The sequence below is a fragment of the Triticum aestivum genome, chromosome 2B (genome assembly GCF_018294505.1).
Source record: "Triticum aestivum cultivar Chinese Spring chromosome 2B, IWGSC CS RefSeq v2.1, whole genome shotgun sequence".
In the NCBI taxonomy this organism is placed as follows: Eukaryota; Viridiplantae; Streptophyta; class Magnoliopsida; order Poales; family Poaceae; genus Triticum; species Triticum aestivum.
The window spans coordinates 789,163,404-789,188,513 of record NC_057798.1 but is presented as its reverse complement, the minus strand read 5'-3'; the positions used below and the strand labels follow the sequence as shown (position 1 = coordinate 789,188,513).

The window sequence follows — 25,110 nt, the reverse complement described above, 5'->3', positions numbered from 1 at the left end:
GACCCTCAAGTTAGAAACCTACCGATCCATAGTGATTGATGTTGGGACTGTTGGATTAATAAAAAAATCATCAGCAGAGTATTTGGAATATTTGAAGGAATCTGCCTTAATAGTCATATTTTTTAAAGTTGAAACTAATAAGTAGACCTTTTCTCTCATAATGTCGGTTTGTTTTCTAGTTGGCACTTCTAGAGAGATCCTAGTCATCTACCTAGATAATATAGATCTGACTTAAATGCGCAATTATATATTTCAAAAATAAGGCACTTACATGACTAAGAAGGTGGCTACTAGCATATATACTGAATGTTCATTATATTTGAAGGCATAACAAGCAATCATTTGTTTTCTTTTTGGAGAAACACCGACATTGGATTTATAGAAGTGTCAATGGGATATATAGAACATCATTTGAATCAAGACAATAAGAAATCCTAAGTACCATTTTTTACAATGTGAACTGACAGAATAAAGCATATATAGTGGATGAGCTTCTCCCAGTTTTGTCTATCACTTGTATCAACCGATGACTCATTGGAATTTACTGACTTCCAAGACAAAATATGCTCGGATGGCAAAGATTGCTGATGCCAAACTTGAATTAGCTAAAAGCAACTATAACCAGTAACTGAAATATGATCTTAACATGCTCGTGGATTGGCGGAGTGTATCTCTGTATTCTGTTTTCCCTTTTAAAAAATAGCACATTTAACTGATGCATTGTTCGAGCAATCTTCAAATCATTCAAAAAAATCTGAGGCATTGTTCGGCTAGTCTCCTGAGTATGACATGATAGGCCGGCCGCTTAAGCAAGGAGAAGAAGCAAGCAGGCCCAGCAATGACGAGCGAGGCCTCCACAAGTCCACAGAAACAAAACCCGTCAATCTGCCATCCTCCTTCCTCCTCTAGGGTTTTACTACACAGTGCTGCCGTCTCCCTCCCCACCTCCGTCCCCTGCCGCCCCCTCCTACCCGGCAGACCACCACCAAGGCCCGAGCCAGCGGCCATGACCGGCAAGAAGCACAAGTCCTCCAAGAAGCAGCCCAAGGGCAGCCGCTCGGCGCCGACGCCGACACGGTGGCCGACACCGGGAAGCGTCGTCGCTCCGGCGCTGCCAAACGCCACCAGGCCGACGAGGAGGAGTTCATGCCCTCCTCCATCAGTGCCAAGATCCTCCGCAAGGCCCTCAAGCAGCAGCAGGAGCAGCAGGAGGAGATCCTCCACGTACTATTCAGTCTTCGAATGGCACAAATTATCAACCTGTGCTACTACATGGGCTAGCTGATGTACTAATAAATCATTAAAAATATCTGTGAACTGATTTAGAAACTTAAAACTAAAAGTTAGAACACCATATGATGGAAAACTACTATTTAGAACGTGTATTTGTGGTTACATGATACTTGTATCCTTATATGTTGTGGACACAGTTTGTTGTGCCTGAGGCGCCCTGGGTTTGCAGTATGCAGTAAGTTTTCCATCGGCTGAGATCCAAGGTATCCATCCGTCTAGTCTTGGATATAAATTGCTTATGACCTTGCGACCATGGTGCCAATACTTCGATTGTTATACGAAGCCTGATATGTACTAAATGCACTATATATTTTCATTAGGTACATGAACACCATTTTTTTAGTATAGTCACCACTAGAATAGATGCATTTTTCTGTTTTATTACTAATAGAAAGTATTTCACATATATAAGAGATGGACTGTTTTATATCACGCACAAACAACAAAAAGACTAGAGGAACTACATGACAAAAAAATAACAATTGAAAGAAGAAATTCTATGAAATTTTGTTCTATCAGGCATGCTTCAAAAGAGGCGTGACATGTCTTTTGGTTGCATATTCATGTGATGACAAGAGAATTAATTTAGTTGGGATGAAACTTGCTCACTTTCTTTCACTAAATCTAGTGGGTGACCTCTTTGTGACGGCGGCAAATGTCATATTTGGAGATCGATCGAGGTATATGGCGTCACAAGGCCCAAAACCAAAAATGGTCGAATGACCCTCAAGTTAGAAACCAACCGACCCACAACCATTGAGTTGGGACTGTTGGATTAATAAACCCTTCACCCATCAAACCCTTCCAGCTCCTTGCGGATGGACGGTGCTTGGACACATTTGAAAACCTGTACTCTAGTAGTCTGATTACCACTATACTTACATCTGGGTGCCGCTTATTTGTGTAGGACATGTTTCACCAATGTTGTGACCACGCAAGGGATAACTGGTTCTTGTTGTGGGAGGACGCGAAGAAGATGCGGTTGATAGTGAGTGGGGAGTTTCACAGAGAAATGCGGGGGTTCCTCCGCAAGCAAAAATGATCCAAGGGAAGTGACCATCGGGAAAGAAGAGAAGGTGTTACTTGTCTGTACCACATGCTCCTTCATGTGAGGAAGGCATAAATATACCTACCCAGTAGACAAGTCTTTAGAAGATCCAACTACAGGAGGCAGAGTGGTAGTCTGGCAGATGTTGAAATCATTTGGACTCGACGGTTGTAAATCGAATGTAATCATATGTTTGATAGGTTCAGTCTGCGGTTTGCGCCATGCTAAATGTAAGCCACAGAAGGTAGTGGATTATTCTGTTAGGCAAATCAAAATCCGATGAACTGTACGTGATCCACTTCTCCAGTTCAGTTTTGCATGGAAGTTGCGTACAATTGTGATTAATCTGTGTCAGTCAGTTTGGAACCAGACATGTTTGCAAAACCGCATCCAGACAGGATTGACAATTTTGATTTTCAGTAAATTTGTTTATTATCTTTTTAACAAAATATATCCACACTCTGGTGTGTAGAGTTAAAAATACAATGAGCGTTCAATTATGTTCAGGCATAGGACAATATGAATATTCCAAAGTTGAAATATGGCCTCACATTAAACGAGTGTTCAGTATAGAAACAAATTTATATTTAAAAAACTGGTTTCAAATATTTGAACTAAAGTTCCACTTTTTTGTTCACAACATCGAACGGCTCGTTGTGTTGACACCAAAGGTATGGCAATGGTCGTCAACTCAACCGGAGGCAAAACCAAAACTGATTGTCTTACAACTGAACCAGAGGCAAAACTAGCCGACAAAACCGGTTAACATGGTTGGTAACAAATCCTTCTGAGATGATTGTTTCCTTTTGTCATCCACATTATATTAACTAGAGAAAATGAAATAGGACTTTGCCTATAAATGTGTGTTTGGAAATCAGACTTATCCTTATCATATCCTATATCATATACAAAGAGGAAGAAACACTTGAATATTATTAAAGTAGTAATTGTCATTGGTGACGATGCGAAAGGAAAGAAACATGAAGAATCTTTAATCTACACATAAAAAAGATGGTCGATAAGTTTCCAATACCAACAATCGATCAACGGTGTGTTTCCTACCTATTTTTAGCAGTACACGCTTTCACAACCAACAACGGCTCCATTTTTAGATGGAAATACTCCTACACACTAGGATTAGGCCTCAATAAATATTTACCTTTTTCATCCCTCAATCCATAAAACAGATTGCCCATGAAGGATGCCAGTATATATATGCCCCCATACACGAGCATGTCCTCCAATGTTCATCGAGCAAACACACAAACACTGGACTACCACCGAACTTATCCCACAACTTTGTCAAGTCTTCTCTTTGAAATGGAGGGTGTTACAGTGTTGATTGTTGGTGTTGGGCCAGCAGGCCTCGCAATGGCAGCATGCCTTAGCCAATTCTCAATTCCTTATGCCATTGTCGAGCGCGAGAGCTGTAGCGCGTCACTCTGGCACAACCGCGCGTATGATCGCCTCAAGCTGCATCTCGCAAAGGAGTTCTGTGAGTTGCCACACATGGCATACCCTGTAGATGCACCAACATACATACCAAAAACCTTGTTTGTGAAGTACTTGGATGACTATGTTGAGCGTTTCAACATTCAACTAAAGTATCTCACCAGCGTGGAGTCATCCACATATGACAATGATGAAAAAATTTGGTCCATTGTGGCAAAGGACATGTCAAAGTGCACCACAGTCAAGTTCATGGCGAAGTTTCTTGTTGTGGCAAGTGGTGAGAATAGTGCAGAGAATATTCCAATGTTCCCTGGACTGGAAAACTTTCCAGGTGATGTTATCCACTCCTCAAGCTACAAGTCAGGCAAGAGCTACTCTGGCAAGAATGTATTGGTCATTGGATCTGGCAACTCCGGGATGGAAATTGCTTATGACCTTGCGACCCATGGTGCCAACACATCGATTGTTATACGAAGCCCGGTACGTACGTGCACTATATATTTTCACTGGGTGCATGAACGCAAATTCTTAGTATAGTTATTAACAGAAGAGATGCAATTTTCAGTGTTTTACTAATACGAAGTATTTCACATAGAAAAAGAGATGGACTGTTTTATATCACACACAAACAACTGAAAGACTAGAGGAACCACATGACAAAAATTTATTTCTTGAAAGAAGAAATTCTATGAAAATTTATTTATCATGCATACTTCAAAAGAGGTGTGACGTGTTTTGTTGTTGCAGATTCATGTAATGACAAAGGAATTAATTCGTTTGGGGATGTCACTTGCTCACCGTCTTCCATTGAATCTAGTGGATAAACTCCTTGTGATGGCAGCGTATTTAATATTTGGAGACCTGTCACACCATGGCATCACAAGGCCAAAAATGGGTCCAATGACCCTCAAATCAGAAACAGGCCGATCTGCAGTAATTGATGTTGGGACTGTTGGATTGATCAAAAATGGCATCATCAAAGTAAGTATGTCCTTGACATGACACAAATTTATAACATATGTTGATTTGATATGCCAAGTCATCAATGTATTTTTTATCTCCTAAAGGTTCAAGGGAGCATTAGTAAGATCAAGTGCAACATAGTTAAATTTCAATGCAGTAAAAGAATGTCATTTGATGCAATTGTGTTGGCAACTGGTTACAAAAGCACGACAAATATGTGGCTCAAGGTAATATAGCTTGTGTTTGAACATGTCTGAGTTTGTTTTCTTGGTGTAACCAAGATTAAATCTGCTAACAAGGTCTATGTGTTTTTAATCCAGAATGGTGAGAGCATGTTAAATGGCAACGAACTGCCCATCGAAAAATATCCGAATCATTGGAAAGGTGAAAATGGGCTCTACTGTGCTGGGTTGGCGAGGAGAGGATTAGCTGGTATTGCAACAGATGCCAAGAATATCGCTAATGACATCAAATCTGTGATGGACTCTATGTCAAGTTAAATCATCTTTTACGTGTAGTTTACCATGGCAAGCATGCTAGAAGGTTGATTCTTTTAGAAATATATCCATTGTGTCACCTTTCTATCTAGCTTTTAGACAAGTAAATTTATGTTTATTTTAAGATTCATTTGTGCCCCGAAGAGAGATGTACTATTATATTATAATCAAGGGCTTTGTACTATTATTACGCGGAGAGATTTCTAATTTTGGTTGAACCTACAATTGTGTATTATATTTTATTTACTTGAAATTACATGTGTAAAAGGCATGCGCTCAATACTCTATTATCTATACCAAAATCTCTTGTGGCGTGTTTACCCCATCAACATACAACTGTAGGAGGTAGTAATCACATCAGCCTAAAATAAATGCATAGTTCACTACATCCATCCATGGCCGGTACTGTGGTGCTATTTAGTCTTAGTATGGCACTAGTTATCATCCCGTGCATCTGCATGGGGGTAGCTAACATACTATGAATCATTAAAAATATTTGTGAACATATTTTGAAACTTAAAACTAAAACTTAGAACACCATATGACGGAAAACTACTATTTAGAACATGTATTTGTGGTTACGTGATACACGTATCCTTAACTGTTGTGGACACAGTTTTTGTGCCCGAAGCGCAGGGTTTGCAGTATGCAGTAAGTTTTCCATTGGCTGAGATCCAAGGTATCCATCCGCATAGCCTTAGATATAAATTGCTTATTACCTTGCGACCATGGTGCCAATACTTCGATTGTTATACGAAGGCTGATATGTACTACTAGCACTAAATATTTTCACTGGGTACATGAACGCAATTTTTTAGTATAGTTACCACTGGAAGAAATCCATTTTTTAGTATTATTACTAATAGATAGTTTTCACATATATAAGAGATGGACTGTTTGATATGACGCACAAACAAACAAACGACTAGAGGAACTACATGACAAACAATTAACTTTTGAAAGAAGAAATTCTATGAAATTTTGTTTTATCATGCATGCTTCAGAAGAGGTGTGACATGTCTTTTGGTTGCAGATTCATGTAATGACTACAGAATTTATTTAGTTGGGATGACACTTGCTCACCATCTTTCACTAAATCTAGTGAATAACCTCTTTGTGACTGCTGCGATTTTCATATTTGGAGACCTATCGAGGCATGGCATCACAAGGACCAAAACCAAAAATGGATCACATTGACCCTCAAGTTAGAAACCTACCGATCCATAGTGATTGATGTTGGGATTGTTGGATTAATAAAAAATCATCAGCAGAGTATTTGGAATATTTGAAGGAATCTGCCTTATTAGTCATATTTTTTATAGCTGAAACTAATAAGTAGACCTTTTCCCTCATAATGTCGGTTTGTTTTCTAGTTGGCACTTCTAGAGAGATCCTAGTAATCTACCTAGATAATATATATGTGACTTAAATGGGCAATTATATATTTCAAAAATAAGGCACTTACATGACGAAGAAGGTGGCTACTTGCATATATACTGAATGTTCATTATATTTGAAGGCATAACAAGCAATCATTTGTTTTCTTTTTGGAGAAACACCGACATTGGATTTATAGAAGTGTCAATGGGATATATAGAATATCATTTGAATCAAGACAATAAGAAATCCTAAGTACCCTTTTTTACAATGTGAACTGACGGAATAAAGCATATATAGTGGATGAGCTTCTCCCAGTTTTGTCTATCACTTGTATCAACCGATGACTCATTGGAATTTACTGACTTCCAAGACAAAATATACTCGGATGGCAAAGATTGCTGATGCCAAACTTGAATTAGCTAAAAGCAACTATAACCAGTAGCTGAAATATGATCTTAACACGCTCGTGGATTGGCGGAGTGTATCTCTGTATTCTGTTTTCCCTTTTAAAAAATAGCACATTTAACTAATGAATTGTTCGAGCAAACTTCAAATCATTCAAAAAAAATCTGAGGCATGGTTCGGCCAGTCTCCTGACTATGACATGATAGGCCGGCCCCTTCAGCAAGGAGAAGAAGCAAGCAGGCCCAGCAATGACGAGCGAGGCCTCCACAAGTCCACAGAAACAAAACCCGCCAATCCGCCATCCTCCTTCCTCCTCTAGGGTTTTACTACGCAGCGCTGCCGTCTCCCTCCCCACCTCCGTCCCCCGCCACCCCGCCTCCTACCCGGCAGACCACCACCGAGGCCCGAGCCAGCGGCCATGACCGGCAAGAAGCACAAGTCCTCCAAGAAGGAGCCCAAGGGTAGCCGCTCGGCGCCGACGCCGACGCGGTGGCCGACACCGGGAAGCGCCGTCGCTCCGGCGCCGCCAAACGCCACCAGTCCGAGGAGGAGGAGTTCATGCCCTCCTCCATCAGCGCTAAGATCCTCCGCAAGGCCCTCAAGCAGCAGCAGGAGCAACAGGAGGAGATCCTCCAGGTACTATTCAGTCTTCGAATGGCACAAATTATCAACCTGTGCTACTACATGGGCTAGCTGACGTACTAATAAATCATTAAGAATATCTGTGAACTGATTTAGAAACTTAAAACTAAAAGTTAGAACACCATATGACAGAAAACTACTATTTAGAACGTGTATTTGTGGTTACATGATACTTGTATCCTTATATGTTGTGGACACAATTTGTTGTGCCTGAGGCGCCCAGGGTTTGCAGTATGCAGTAAGTTTTCCATCGGCTGAGATCCAAGGTATCCATCTGTCTAGTCTTGGATATAAATTGCTGATGACCTTGCGACATGGTGCCAATACTTTGATTATTATATGGAGCCTGATATGTACTACATGCACTATATATTTTCATTAGGTACATGAACACCATTTTTTTAGTATAGTCACCACTAGAATAGATGCATTTTTCAGTATTATTACTAATAGAAAGTATTTCACATATATAAGAGATGGACTGTTTTATATCACGCAAAAACAAAAAAAAGACTAGAGGAACTACATGACAAAAAAATAACAATTGAAAGAAGAAATTCTATGAAATTTTGTTCTATCAGGCATGCTTCAAAAGAGGCGTGACATGTCTTTTGGTTGCATATTCATGTGATGACAAGAGAATTAATTTAGTTGGGATGACACTTGCTCACTTTCTTTCACTAAATCTAGTGGGTGACCTCTTTGTGATGGCGGCGAATGTCATATTTGGAGATCGATCGAGGTATATGGCGTCACAAGGCCCAAAACCAAAAATGGTCGAATGACCCTCAAGTTAGAAACCAACCGACCCACAACCATTGAGTTGGGACTGTTGGATTAATAAACCCTTCACCCATCAAACCCTTCCAGCTCCTTGCGGATCGACGGTGCTTGGACACATTTGAAAACCTGTACTCTAGTAGTCTGATTACCACTATACTTACATCTGGGTGCCGCTTATTTGCGTAGGACATGTTTGACCAATGTTGTGACCACGCAAGGGATAACTGGTTCTTGATGTGGGAGGACGCGAAGAAGATGCGGTTGATAGTGAGTGGGGAGTTCCACAGAGAAATGTGGGAGTTCCTCCGCAAGCAAAAATGATCCAAGGGAAGTGACCATCTGGAAAGAAGAGAAGGTGCTACTTGTCTGTACCACATGCTCCTTCATGTGAGGAAGGCCTGAATATACCTACCCAGCAGACAAGTCTTTAGACGATCCAACTGCAGGAGGCAGAGTGGTAGTCTGGCAGATGTTGAAATCATTTGGACTCGACGGTTGTAAATCGAATGTAATCATATGTTTCATAGGTTCAGTCTGCGGTTTGTGCCATGCTAAATGTAAGCCACAGAAAGGTAGTGGATTATTCTGGTAGGCAAATCAAAATCCGATGAACTGTACGTGATCCACTTCTCCAGTTCAGTTTTGCATGGAAGTTGCATACAATTGTGATTAATCTGTGTCAGTCAGTTTGGAACCAGACATGTTTGCAAAACCGCATCCAGATAGGATTGACAATTTTGATTTTCAGTAAATTTGTTTATTATCTTTTTAACAAAATATATCCACACTCTGGTGTGTAGAGTTAAAAATACAATGAGCGTTCAATTATGTTCAGGCATAGGACAATATGAATATACCAAAGTTGAAATATGTCCTCACATTAAACGAGTGTTCAGTATAGAAACAAATTTATATTTAAAAAAATGGTTTCAAATATTTTAACTAAAGTTCCACTTTTTTTGTTCACAACATCGAACGGCTCATTGTGTTGACACCAAAGGTATGGCAATGGTCGTCAACTCAACCGGAGGCAAAACCAAAACTAACTGTCTTACAACTGAACCGGAGGCAAAACTAGCCGACAAAACTAGTTAACATGGTTTGTAACAAATCCTTCTGAGATGATTGTTTTCTTTTGTCATCCACATTATATTAACTAGAGAAAATGAAATAGGACTTTGCCTATAAATGTGTGTTTGGAAATCAGACTTATCCTTATCATATCCTATATCATATACAAAGAGGAAGAAACACTTGAATATTATTAGAGTAGTAATTGTCATTGGTGACGATGCGAAAGGAAAGAAACATGAAGAATCTTTAATCTACACATAAAAAAGATGGTCGATAAGTTTCCAATACCAACAATCGATCAACGGTGTGTTTCCTACCTATTTTGTATCAGTACACGCTTTCACAGCCAACAACGGCTCCATTTTTAGATGGAAATACTCCTACACACTAGGATTAGGCCTCAATAAATATTTACCTTTTTCATCCCTCAATCCATAAAACAGATTGGCCCATGAAGGATGCCAGTATATATATGCCCCCATACATGAGCATGTCCTCCAAAGTTCATCGAGCAAACACACAAACACTGGACTACCACTGAACTTATCCCACAACTTTGTCAAGTCTTCTCTTTGAAATGGAGGGTGTTACAGTGTTGATTGTTGGTGCTGGGCCAGCAGGCCTCGCAACGGCAACATGCCTTAGCCAATTCTCAATTCCTTATGCCATCGTCGAGCGCGAGAGCTGTAGCGCGTCACTCTGGCGCAACCGCGCGTATGATCTCCTCAAGCTGCATCTCGCAAAGGAGTTCTGTGAGTTCCCACACATGTCATACCCTGTAGATGCACCAACATACATACCGAAAACCTTGTTTGTGAAGTACTTGGATGACTATGTTGAGCGTTTCAACATTCAACCAAAGTATCTCACCAGCGTGGAGTCATCCACATATGACAATGATGAAAAATGTTGGTCCATTGTGGCAAAGGACATGTCAAAGTGCACCAGAGTCAAGTTCATGGTGAAGTTTCTTGTTGTGGCAAGTGGTGAGAATAGTGCAGAGAATATTCCAATGTTCCCTGGACTGGAAAACTTTCCAGGTGATGTTATCCACTCCTCAAGCTACAAGTCAGGCAAGAGCTACTCTGGCAAGAATGTATGGGTCATTGGATCTGGAAACTCCGGGATGGAAATTGCTTATGACCTTGCGACCCATGGTGCCAACACATCGATCGTTATACGAAGCCCGGTCCGTACGTGCACTATATATTTTCACTGGGTGCATGAACGCAAATTCTTAGTATAGTTATTAATAGAGGAGATGCAATTTTCAGTGTTTTACTAATAGGAAGTATTTCACATAGAAAAAGAGATGGACTATTTTATATCACACACAAACAACTGAAAGACTAGAGGAACCACATGACAAAAAATTATTTCTTGAAAGAAGAAATTCTATGAAAATTTATTTAGCATGCATACTTCAAAAGAGGTGTGACGTGTTTTTTTGTTGCAGATTCATGTAATGACAAAGGAATTAATTCGTTTGGGGATGACACATGCTCACCGTCTTCCATTGAATCTAGTGGATAAACTCCTTGTGATGGCAGCATATTTAATATTTGGAGACCTGTCACAGCATGGCATCACAAGGCCAAAAATGGGTCCAATGACCCTCAAATCAGAAACAGGCCGATCTGCAGTAATTGATGTTGGGACTGTTGGATTGATCAAAAATGGCATCATCAAAGTAAGTATGTCCTTGACATGACACAAATTTATAACATATGTTGATTTGATATGCCAAGTCATCAATGTATTTTTTATCTCCTAAAGGTTCAAGGGAGCATTAGTAAGATCAAGTGCAACATAGTTAAATTTCAATGCAGTAAAAGAATGTCATTTGATGCAATTGTGTTGGCAACTGGTTACAAAAGCACGACAAATATGTGGCTCAAGGTAATATAGCTTGTGTTTGAACATGTCTGAGTTTGTTTTCTTGGTGTAACCAAGATTAAATCTGCTAACAAGGTCTATGTGTTTTTAATCCAGAATGGTGAGAGCATGTTAAATGGCAACGGACTGCCCATCCAAAAATATCCGAATCATTGGAAAGGTGAAAATGGGCTCTACTGTGCTGGGTTGGCGAGGAGAGGATTAGCTGGTATTGCAATAGATGCCAAGAATATCGCTAATGACATCAAATCTGTGATGGACTCTATGTCAAGTTAAATCATCTTTTACATGTAGTTTACCATGGCAAGCATGCTAGAAGGTTGATTCTTTGAGAAATATATCCATTGTGTCACCTTTCTATCTAGCTTTTAGACAAGTAAATTTATGTTTATTTTAAGATTCATATGTGCCCCGAAGAGAGATGTACTATTATACTATAATCAAGGGCTTTGTACTATTATTACGCGGAGAGATTTCTAATTTTGGTTGAACCTACAGCTGTGTATTATATTTTATTTACTTGAAATTACATGTGTAAAAGGCATGTGCTCAATACTCTACTATCAATACCAAAATCTCTTGTGGCGTGTCTACCCCATCAACATACAACTGTAGGAGGTAGTAATCACATCAGCCTAAAATAAATGCATAGTTCACTACATCCATCCATGGCCGGTACTGTGGTGCTATTTAGTCTTAGTATGGCACTAGTTATCATCCCGTGCATCTGCATGGGGGTAGCTGACATACTATAAATCATTAAAAATATTTGTGAACATATTTTGAAACTTAAAACTAAAACTTAGAACACCATATGACGGAAAACTACTATTTAGAACGTGTATTTGTGGTTACGTGATACACGTATCCTTAACTGTTGTGGACACAGTTTTTTGTACCCGAAGCGCAGGGTTTGCAGTATGCAGTAAGTTTTCCATCGGCTGAGATCCAAGGTATCCATCCGCATAGCCTTAGATATAAATTGCTTATTTCCTTGCGACCATTGTGCCAATACTTCGATTGTTATACGAAGGCTGATATGTACTACTTGCACTAAATATTTTCACTGGGTACATGAACGCAATTTTTTAGTATAGTTACCACTGGACGAGATCCATTTTTTAAGTATTATTACTAATAGAAAGTTTTCACATATATAAGAGATGGACTGTTTGATATGACGCACAAACAAACAAACAACTAGAGGAACTACATGACAAACAATTAACTTTTGAAAGAAGAAATTCTATGAAATTTTGTTTTATCATGCATGCTTCAGAAGAGGTGTGACATGTCTTTTGGTTGCAGATTCATGTAATGACTACAGAATTTATTCAGTTGGGATGACACTTGCTCACCATCTTTCACTAAATCTAGTGAATAACCTCTTTGTGACTGCAGCGAATTTCATATTTGGAGACCTATCGAGGCATGGCATCACAAGGACCAAAACCAAAAATGGATCACAATGACCCTCAAGTTAGAAACCTACCGATCCATAGTGATTGATGTTGGGACTGTTGGATTAATAAAAAAATCATCAGCAGAGTATTTGGAATATTTGTAGGAATCTGCCATATTAGTCATATTTTTTATAGTTGAAACTAATAAGTAGACCTTTTCTCTCATAATGTCGGTTTGTTTTCTAGTTGGCACTTCTAGAGAGATCCTAGTCATCTACCTAAATAATATAGATCTGACTTAAATGCGCAATTATATATTTCAAAAATAAGGCACTTACGTGACGAAGAAGGTGGCTACTTGCATATATACTGAATGTTCATTATATTTGAAGGCATAACAATCCATCATTTGTTTTCTTTTTGGAGAAACACGGACATTGGATTTATAGAAGTGTCAATGGGATATATAGAACATCATTTGATCCAAGACAATAGGAAATCCTAAGTACCCTTTTTTACAATGTGAACTGACGGAATAAAGCATATATAGTGGATGAGCTTCTCCCAGTTTTGTCTATCACTTGTATCAACCGATGACTCATTGGAATTTACTGACTTCCAAGACAAAATATACTCGGATGGCAAAGATTGCTGATGCCAAACTTGAATTAGCTAAAAGCAACTATAACCAGTAACTGAAATATGATCTTAACACGCTCGTGGATTGGCGGAGTGTACCTCTGTATTCTGTTTTCCCTTTTAAAAAATAGCACATTTAACTGATGCATTGTTCGAGCAATCTTCAAATCATTCAAAAAAATCTAAGGCATGGTTCGACCAGTCTCCTGAGTATGACATGATAGGTCGGCCCCTTAAGCAAGGAGAAGAAGCAAGCAGGCCCAGCAATGATGAGAGAGGCCTCCACAAGTCCACAGAAACAAAACCCGCCAATCTGCCATCCTCCTTCCTCCTCTAGGGTTTTACTACACAGTGCTGCCGTCTCCCTCCCCACCTCTGTCCCCCGCCGCCCCGCCTCCTACCCGGCAGACCACCACCGAGGCCCGAGCCAGCGGCCATGACTGGCAAGAAGCACAAGTCCTCCAAGAAGCAGCCCAAGGGCAGCCGCTCGGCGCCGACGCCGACGCGGTGGCCGACACCAGGAAGCGCCGTCGCTCCGGCGCCGCCAAACGCCACCAGGCCGAGGAGGAGGAGTTCATGCCCACCTTCATCAGCGCCAAGATCCTCCGCAAGGCCCTCAAGCGCCAGCAGGAGCAGCAGGAGGAGATCCTCCACGTACTATTCAGTCTTCGAATGGCACAAATTATCAACCTGTGCTACTACATGGGCTAGTTGGCATACTAATAAATCATTAAGAATATCTGTGAACTGATTTACAAACTTAAAACTAAAGTTTAGAACACCATATGACGGAAAACTACTATTTAGAACGTGTATTTGTGGTTACATGATACTTGTATCCTTATATGTTGTGGACACAGTTTGTTGTACCTGAGGCGCCCAGGGTTTGCAGTATGCAGTAAGTTTTTCATCGGCTGAGATCCAAGGTATCCATCCATCTAGTCTTGGATATAAATTGCTGATGACCTTGCGACCATGGTGCCAATACTTCAATTATTATACGGAACCTGATATGTACACATGCACTATATATTTTCATTAGGTACATGAACACCATTTTTTTAGTATAGTCACCACTAGAATAGATGCATTTTTCATTATTATTACTAATAGAAAGTATTTCACATATATAAGAGATGGAATGTTTTATATCACGCACAAACAACAAAAAGACTAGAGGAACTACATGACAAAAAAATAACAATTGAAAGAAGAAATTCTATGAAATTTTGTTCTATCAGGCATGCTTCAAAAGAGGCGTGACATGTCTTTTGGTTGCATATTCATGTGATGACAAGAGAATTAATTTAGTTGGGATGACACTTGCTCACTTTCTTTCACTAAATCTAGTGGGTGACCTCTTTGTGATGGCGGCGAATGTCATATTTGGAGATCGATCGAGGTATATGGCGTCACAAGGCCCAAAACCAAAAATGGTCGAATGACCCTCAAGTTAGAAACCAACCGACCCACAACCATTGAGTTGGGACTGTTGGATTAATAAACCCTTCACCCATCAAACCCTTCCAGCTCCTTGCGGATGGACGGTGCTTGGACACATTTGAAAACCTTTACTCTAGTAGTCTGATTACCACTATACTTACATCTGGGTGCCGCTTATTTGCGTAGGACATGTTTGACCAATGTTGTGACCACGCAAGGGATAACTGGTTCTTGTTGTGGGAGGACGCGAAGAAGATGCAGTTGATAGTGAGTGGGGAGTTCCAAAGAGAAATGCGGGAGTTCCTCCGCAAGCAAAAATGATCCAAGGGAAGTGACCATCTGGAAAGAAGAGAAGGTGCTACTTGTCTGTACCACATGCTAATTCATGTGAGGAAGGCCTGAATATACCTACCCAGCAGACAAGTCCTTGGAAGATCCAACTGCAGGAGGCAGAGTGGTAGTCTGGCAGATGTTGAAATCATTTGGACTCGACGGTTGTAAATCGAATGTAATCATATGTTTCATAGGTTCAGTCTGCGGTTTGCGCCATGCTAAATGTAAGCCACAGAAGGTAGTGGATTATTCTGTTAGGCAAATCAAAATCCGATGAACTGTACGTGATCCACTTCTCCAGTTCAGTTTTGCATGGAAGTCGCGTACAATTGTGATTAATCTGTGTCAGTCAGTTTGGAACCAGACATGTTTGCAAAACCGCATCCAGACAGGATTGACAATTTTGATTTTCAGTAAATTTGTTTATTATCTTTTTAACAAAATATATCCACACTCTGGTGTGTAGAGTTAAAAATACAATGAGCGTTCAATTATGTTCAGGCATAGGACAATATAAATATACCAAAGTTGAAATATGGCCTCACTTTAAACGAGTGTTCAGTATAGAAACAAATTTATATTTAAAAAACTGGTTTCAAATATTTCAACTAAAGTTCCACTTTTTTTGTTCACAACATCGAACGGCTCGTTGTGTTGACACCAAAGGTATGGCAATGGTCGTCAACTCAACCGGAGGCAAAACCAAAACTGACCGTCTACAACTGAACCGGAGGCAAAACTAGCCGACAAAACCGGTTAACATGGTTGGTAACAAATCCTTCTGAGATGATTGTTTCCTTTTGTCATCCACATTATATTAACTAGAGAAAATGAAATAGGACTTTGCCTATAAATGTGTGTTTGTAAATCAGACTTATCCTTATCATATCCTATATCGTCTACAGAGAGGAAGAAACACTTGAATATTATTAGAGTAGTAATTGTCATTGGTGACGATGCGAAAGGAAAGAAACATGAAGAATCTTTAATCTACACATAAAAAAGATGGTCGATAAGTTTCCAATACCAACAATCGATCAACGGTGTGTTTCCTACCTATTTTGTACCAGTACACTCTTTCACAACCAACAACAGCTCCATTTTTAGATGGAAATACTCCTACACACTAGGATTAGGCCTCAATAAATATTTACCTTTTTCATCCCTCAATCCATAAAACAGATTAGCCCATGAAGGATGCCAGTATATATATGCCCCCATACACGAGCATGTCCTCCAAAGTTCATCAAGCAAACACACAAACACTGGACTACCACCGAACTTATCCCACAACTTTGTCAAGTCTTCTCTTTGAAATGGAGGGTGTTACACTGTTGATTGTTGGTGCTGGGCTAGCAGGCCCTGCAACGGCAGCATGCCTTAGCCAATTCTCAATTCCTTATGCCATCGTCGAGCGCGAGAGCTGTAGCGCGTCACTCTGGCGCAACCGCGCGTATGATCGCCACAAGCTGCATCTCGCAAAGGAGTTCTGTGAGTTGCCACACATGTCATACCCTGTAGATGCACCAACATACATACCAAAAACCTTGTTTGTGAAGTACTTGGATGACTATGTTGAGCGTTTCAACATTCAACCAAAGTATCTCACCAGCATGGAGTCATCCACATATGACAATGATGAAAAATGTTGGTCCATTGTGGCAAAGGACATGTCAAAGTGCACCAGAGTCAAGTTCATGGCGAAGTTTCTTGTTGTGGCAAGTGGTGAGAATAGTGCAGAGAATATTCCAATGTTCCCTGGACCGGAAAACTTTCCAGGTGATGTTATCCACTCCTCAAGCTACAAGTCAGGCAAGAGCTACTCTGGCAAGAATGTATTGGTCATTGGATCTGGCAACTCCGGGATGGAAATTGCTTATGACCTTGCGACCCATGGTGCCAACACATCGATAGTTATACGAAGCCCGGTACATACGTGCACTATATATTTTCACTGGGTGCATGAACGCAAATTCTTAGTATAGTTATTAACAGAAGAGATGCAATTTTCAGTGTTTTACTAATAGGAAGTATTTCACATGGAAAAAGAGATGGACTGTTTTATATCACACACAAACAACTGAAAGACTAGAGGAACCACATGACAAAAATTTATTTCTCGAAAGAAGAAATTCTATGAAAATTTATTTATCATGCATACTTCAAAGGAGGTGTGACGTGTTTTGTTGTTGCAGATTCATGTAATGACAAAGGAATTAATTCGTTTGGGGATGACACTTGCTCACCGTCTTCCATCGAATCTAGTGGATAAACTCCTTGTGATGGCAGCGTATTTAATATTTGGAGACCTGTCACAGCATGGCATCACAAGGCCAAAATGGGTCCAATGACCCTCAAATCAGAAACAGGCCGATCTGTAGTAATTGATGTTTGGACTGTTGGTTGATCAAAAAGGGCATCATCAAAGTAAGTATGTCCTTGACATGACACAAATTTATAACATATGTTGATTTGATATGCCAAGTCATCAATGTATTTTTTATCTCCTAAAGGTTCAAGGGAGCATTAGTAAGATCAAGTGCAACACAGTTAAATTTCAATGCAGTAAAAGAATGTCATTAGATGCAATTGTGTTTGCAACTGGGTACAAAAGCACGGCAAATATGTGGCTCAAGGTAATATAGCTTGTGTTTGAACATGTCTGAGTTTGTTTACTTGGTGTAACCAAGATTAAATCTGCTAACAAGGTCTATGTGTTTTTAATCCAGAATGGTGGGAGCATGTTAAATGGCAACGGACTGCCCATCCAAAAATATCCGAATCATTGGAAAGGTGAAAATGGGCTCTACTGTGCTGGGTTGGCGAGGAGAGGATTAGCTGGTATTGCAACAGATGCCAAGAATATCGCTGATGACATCAAATCTGTGATGGACTCTATGTCAAGTTAAATCATCTTTTACGTGTAGTTTACCATGGCAAGCATGCTAGAAGGTTGATTCTTTGAGAAATATATCCATTGTGTCACCTTTCTATCTGGCTTTTAGACAAGTAAATTTATGTTTATTTTAAGATTCATATGTGCCCCGAAGAGAGATGTACTATTATACTATAATCAAGGGCTTTGTACTATTATGACGCGGAGAGATTTCTAATTTTGGTTGAACCTACAACTGTGTATTATATTTTATTTACTTGAAATTACATGTGTAAAAGGCATGCGCTCAATACTCTATTATCTATACCAAAATCTCTTGTGGCGTGTTTACCCCATCAACATACAACTGTAGGAGGTAGTAATCACATCAGCCTAAAATAAATGCATAGTTCACTACATCCATCCATGGCGGTACTGTCGTGCTATTTAGTCTTAGTATGGCACTAGTTATCATCCCGTGCATCTGCATGGGGGTAGCTGACATACTATAAATCATTAAAACTATTTGTGAACATATTTTTAAACTTAAAACTAAAACTTAGAACACCATATGACGGAAAACTACTATTCAGAACGTGTATTTGTGGTCACGTGATACACGTATCCTTAACTGTTGTGGACACAGTTTTTTGTGCCCGAAGCGCAGAGTTTGCAGTATGCAGTAAGTTTTCCATCGGCTGAGATCCAAGGTATCCATCCGCATAGCCTTAGATATAAATTGCTTATTACCTCGCGACCATGGTGCCAATACTTCAATTGTTATACGAAGGCTGATATGTACTACTTGCACTAAATATTTTCACTGGGTACATGAACGCAATTTTTTAGTATAGTTACCACTGGAAGAGATCCATTTTTTTAGTATTATTACTAATAGAAAGTTTTCACATATATAAGAGATGGACTGTTTGATATGACGCACAAACAAACAAACAACTAGAGGAACTACATGACAAACAATTAACTTTTGAAAGAAGAAATTCTATGAAATTTTGTTTTATCATGCATGCTTCAGAAGAGGTGTGACATGTCTTTTGGTTGCAGATTCATGTAATGACTACAGAATTTATTCAGTTGGGATGACACTTGCTCACCATCTTTCACTAAATCTAGTGAATAACCTCTTTGTGACTGCATCGAATTTCATATTTGGAGACCTATCGAGGCATGGCATCACAAGGACCAAAACCAAAAATGGATCACAATGACCCTCAAGTTAGAAACCTACCGATCCATAGTGATTGATGTTGGGACTGTTGGATTAATAAAAAAATCATCAGCAGAGTATTTGGAATATTTGAAGGAATCTGCCTTATTAGTCACATTTTTTATAGTTGAAACTAATAAGTAGACCTTTTCTCTCATAATGTCGGTTTGTTTTCTAGGTGGCACTTCTAGAGAGATCCTAGTCATCTACCTAGATAATATAGATCTGACGTAAATGCGCAATTATATATTTCAAAAATAAGGCACTTACATGATGAAGAAGGTGGCTACTTGCATATATACTGGATGTTCATTATATTTGAAGGCATAACAAGCAATCATTTGTTTTCTTTTTGGAGAAACACCGACATTGGATTTATAGAAGTGTCAATGGGATATATAGTACATCATTTGAATCAAGACAATAAGAAATCCTAAGTACCCTTTTTTACATTGTGAACTGACGGAATAAAGCATATACAGTGGATGAGCTTCTCCCAGTTTTGTCTATCACTTGTATCAAACGATGACTCATTGGAATTTACTGACTTCCAAGACAAAATATACTCGGATGGCAAAGATTGCTGATGCCAAACTTGAATTAGCTAAAAGCAACTATAACTAGTAACTGAAATATGATCTTAAGACGCTCGTGGATTGGCGGAGTGTACCTCTGTATTCTGTTTTCCCTTTTAAAAAATCGCACATTTAACTGATGCATTGTTTGAGCAATCTTCAAATCATTCAAAAAAATTCTGAGGCATTGTTTGGCCAGTCTCCTGAGTATGACATGATAGGCCGGCCCCTTAAGCAAGGAGAAGAAGCAAGCAGGCCCAGCAATGACGAGCGAGGCCTCCACAAGTCCACAGAAACAAAACCCGCCAATACGCCATCCTCCTTCCTCCTCTAGGGTTTTACTACATAGTGCTGCCGTCTCCCTCCCCACCTCCGTCCCCTGCTGCCCCGCCTCCTACCCGGCAGACCACCACCGAGGCCCGAGCCAGCGGCCATGACCGGCAAGAAGCACAAGTCCTCCAAGAAGCAGCCCAAGGGCAGCCGCTCGGCGCCGACGCCGACGCGGTGGCCGACACCGGGAAGCGCCGTTGCTCCAGCGCCGCCAAACGCCACCAGGCCGAGGAGGAGGAGTTCGTGCCCTCCACCATCAGCGCCAAGATCCTCCGCAAGGCCCTCAAGTAGCAGTAGGAGCAGCAGGAGGAGATCCTCCACGTACTATTCAGTCTTCGAATGGCACAAATTATCAACCTGTGCTACTACATGGGCTAGCTGACGTACTAATAAATCATTAAAAATATTTGTGAACTGATTTAGAAACTTAAAACTAAAAGTTAGAACACCATATGACGGAAAACTACTATTTAGAACGTGTATTTGTGGTTACATGATACTTGTATCCTTATATGTTGTGGACACAGTTTGTTGTGCCCGAGGCGCCCAGGGTTTGCAGTATGCAGTAAGTTTTCCATCGGCTGAGATCCAAGGTATCCATCCGTCTAGTCTTGGATATAAATTGCTTATGACCTTGCGACCATGGTGCCAATACTTCGATTATTAAACGGAGCCTGATATGTACTACATGCACTATATATTTTCATTAGGTACATGAACACCATTTTTTAGTATAGTCACCACTAGAATAGATGCATTTTTTAAGTATTATCACTAATAGAAAGTATTTCACATATATAAGAGATGGACTGTTTTATATCACGCACAAACAACAAAAAGACTAGAGGAACTACATGACAAAAAATAACAATTAAAAGAAGAAATTCTATGAAATTTTGTTCTATTAGGCATGCTTCAAAAGAGGCGTGGCATGTCTTTTGGTTGCATATTCATGTGATGACAAGAGAATTAATTTAGTTGGGATGACACTTGCTCACTTTCTTTCACTAAATCTAGTGGGTGACCTCTTTGTGATTGCGGCGAATGTCATATTTGGAGATCGATCGTGGTATATGGCGTCACAAGGCCCAAAACCAAAAATGGTCGAATGACCCTCAAGTTAGAAACCAACCGACCCACAACCATTGAGTTGGGACTGTTGGATTAATAAACCTTCACCCATCAAACCCTTCCCGCTCCTTGCGGATGGACGGTGCTTGGACACATTTGAAAACCTATACTCTAGTAGTCTGATTACCACTATACTTACATCTGGGTGCCGCTTATTTGCGTAGGACATGTTTGACCAATGTTGTGACCACGCAAGGGATAACTAGTTCTTGTTGTGGGAGGACGCGAAGAAGATGCGGTTGATAGTGAGTGGGGAGTTCCACAGAGAAATGCGGGAGTTCCTCCGCAAGCAAAAATGATCCAAGGGAAGTGACCATCTGGAAAGAAGAGAAGGTGCTACTTGTCTGTACCACATGCTCCTTCATGTGAGGCAGGCCTGAATATTCCTACCCAGCAGACAAGTCTTTAGAAGATCCAACTGCAGGAGGCAGAGTGGTAGGCTGGCAGATGTTGAAATCATTTGGACTCGACGGTTGTAAATCGAATGTAATCATATGTTTGATAGGTGCAGTCTGCGGTTTGCGCCATGCTAAATGTAAGCCACAGAAGGTAGTGGATTATTCTGTTAGGCAAATCAAAATCCGATGAACTGTACGTGATCCACTTCAAGTTGCGTACAATTGTGATTAATCTGTGTCAGTCGGTTTGGAACCAGACATGTTTGCAAAACCGGATCCAGACAGGATTGACAATTTTGATTTTCAGTAAATTTGTTTATTATCTTTTTAACAAAATTTATCCACACTCTGGTGTGTAGAGTTAAAAATACAATGAGTGTTCAATTATGTTCAGGCATAGAACAATATGAATATACCAAAGTTGAAATATGGCCTCACATTAAACGAGTGTTCAGTATAGAAACAAATTTATATTTAAAAAACTGGTTTCAAATATTTGAACTAAAGTTCCACTTTTTTTGTTCACAACATCGAACGGCTCATTGTGTTGACACCAAAGGTATGGCAATGGTCGTCAACTCAACCAGAGGCAAAACCAAAACTAACTGTCTTACAACTGAACCGGAGGCAAAACTAGCCAACAAAACCGGTTAACATGGTTGGTAACAAATCCTTCTGAGATGATTGTTTCCTTTTGTCATCCACATTATATTAACTAGAGAAAATGAAATAGGACTTTGCCTACAAATGTGTGTTTGGAAATCAGACTTATCCTTATCATATCCTATATCATATACAAAGAGGAAGAAACACTTGAATATTATTAGAGTAGTAATTGTCATTGGTGACGATGCGAAAGGAAAGAAACATGAAGAATCTTTAATCTACACATAAAAAAGATGGTCGATAAGTTTCCAATACCAACAATCGATCAACGGTGTGTTTCCTACCTAATTTGTATCAGTACACGCTTTCACAACCAACAATGTCTCCATTTTTAGATGGAAATACTCCTACACACTAGGATTAGGCCTCAATAAATATTTACCTTTTTCATCCCTCAATCCATAAAACTGATTGGCCCATGAAGGATGCCAGTATATATATGCCCCCATACACGAGCATGTCCTCCAAAGTTCATCGAGCAAACACACAAACACTGGACTACCACCGAACTTATCCCACAACTTTGTCAAGTCTTCTCTTTGAAATGGAGGGTGTTACAGTGTTGATTGTTGGTGCTGGGCCAGCAGGCCTCGCAACGGCAGCATGCCTTAGCCTATTCTCAATTCCTTATGCCATCGTCGAGCGTGAGAGCTGTAGCGCGTCACTCTGGCGCAACCGCGCGTATGATCGCCTCAAGCTGCACCTCGCAAAGGAGTTCTGTGAGTTGCCACACATGCCATACCCTGTAGATGCACCAACATACATACCAAAAACCTTGTTTGTGAAGTACTTGGATGACTATGTTGAGCGTTTCAACATTCAACCAAAGTATCTCACCAGCGTGGAGTCATCCACATATGAAAATGATGAAAAATGTTGGTCCATTGTGGCAAAGGACATGTCAAAGTGCACCAGAGTCAAGTTCATGGCGAAGTTTCTTGTTGTGGCAAGTGGTGAGAATAGTGCAGAGAATATTCCAATGTTCCCTGGACTGGAAAACTTTCCAGGTGATGTTATCCACTCCTCAAGCTACAAGTCAGGCAAGAGCTACTCTGGCAAGAATGTATTGGTCATTGGATCTGGCAACTCCGGGATGGAAATTGCTTATGACCTTGCGACCCATGGTGCCAACACATCGATTGTTTTACGAAGCCCGGTACGTACGTGCACTATATATTTTCACTGGGTGCATGAACGCAAATTCTTAGTATAGTTATTAATTGAAGAGATCCAATTTTCAATGTTTTACTAATAGGAAGTATTTCACATAGAAAAAGAGATGGAATATTTTATATCACACACAAACAACTGAAAGACTAGAGGAACCACATGACAAAAATTTATTTCTTGAAAGATGAAATTCTTTTAAAATTTATTTATCATGCATACTTCAAAAGAGATGTAACATGTTTTGTTGTTGCAGATTCATGTAATGACAAAGGAATTAATTCGTTTGGGGATGACACTTGCTCACCGTCTTCCATTGAATCAAGTGGATAAACTCCTTGAGATGGCAGCGTATTTAATATTTGGAGACCTGTCACAGCATGGCATCACAAGGCCAAAAAATGGGTCCAATGACCCTCAAATCAGAAATAGGCCGATCTGCAGTAATTGATGTTGGGACTGTTGTATTGATCAAAAAAGGCATCATCAAAGTAAGTATGTCATTGACATGACATAAATTTATAACATATGTTGATTTGATATGCCAAGTTATCAATGTATTTTTATCTCCTAAAGGTTCAAGGGAGCATTAGTAAGATCAAGGGCAACATAGTTAAATTTGAATGCAGTAAAAGAATGTCATTTGATGCAATTGTGTTTGCAACTGGATACAAAAGCACGGCAAATATGTGGCTCAAGGTAATATAGCTTGTGTTTGAACATGTCTGAGTTTGTTTTCTTGGTGTAACCATTATTAAATCTGCTAACAAGGTCTAAGTGTTTTTAATCCAGGATGGTGTGAGCATGTTAAATGGCAACGGACTGCCCATCCAAAAATATCCGAATCATTGGAAAGGTGAAAATGGGCTCTACTGTGCTGGGTTGGCAAGGAGAGGATTAGCTGGTATTGCAACAGATGCAAAGAATATCGCTAATGACATCAAATCTGTGATGGACTCTATGTCAAGTTAAATCATCTTTTACATGTAGTTTACCATGGCAAGCATGCTAGAAGGTTGATTCTTCGAGAAATATATCCATTGTGTCACCTTTCTATCTAGCTTTTAGACAAGTAAATTTATGTTTATTTTAAGATTCATATGTGCCCCGAAGAGAGATGTACTATTATACTATAATCAAGGGCTTTGTACTATTATTACACGGAGAGATTTCTAATTTTGGTTGAACCTACAACTGTGTATTATATTTTATTTACTTGAAATTACATGTGTAAAAGGCATGCGCTCAATACTCTATTATCTATACCAAAATCTCTTGTGGCGTGTTTACCCCATCAACATACAACTGTAGGAGGTAGTAATCACATCAGCCTAAAATAAATGCATAGTTCACTACATCCATCCATGGCCGGTACTGTGGTGCTATTTAGTCTTAGTATGGCACTAGTTATCATCCCGTGCATCTGCATGGGGGTAGCTGACATACTATAAATCATTAAAAATATTTGTGAACATATTTTGAAACTTAA

General features: G+C 39.9%; 4 pseudogenes; all 4 read left to right on the top strand.

Annotated features, from left to right (window-relative positions):
• The first annotated feature begins 4,015 nt into the window (after positions 1-4,015).
• On the top strand, positions 4,016-5,256 carry LOC123042782 (probable indole-3-pyruvate monooxygenase YUCCA10; annotated as a pseudogene).
• A 5,212-nt stretch (positions 5,257-10,468) lies between these two features.
• Positions 10,469-11,709, top strand: LOC123042781 (probable indole-3-pyruvate monooxygenase YUCCA10; annotated as a pseudogene).
• A 4,771-nt stretch (positions 11,710-16,480) lies between these two features.
• LOC123039681 (probable indole-3-pyruvate monooxygenase YUCCA10) lies at positions 16,481-20,550 on the top strand (annotated as a pseudogene).
• Positions 20,551-23,352: 2,802 nt separating this feature from the next.
• LOC123042779 (probable indole-3-pyruvate monooxygenase YUCCA10) lies at positions 23,353-24,593 on the top strand (annotated as a pseudogene).
• The last annotated feature ends 517 nt before the right edge of the window (positions 24,594-25,110 follow it).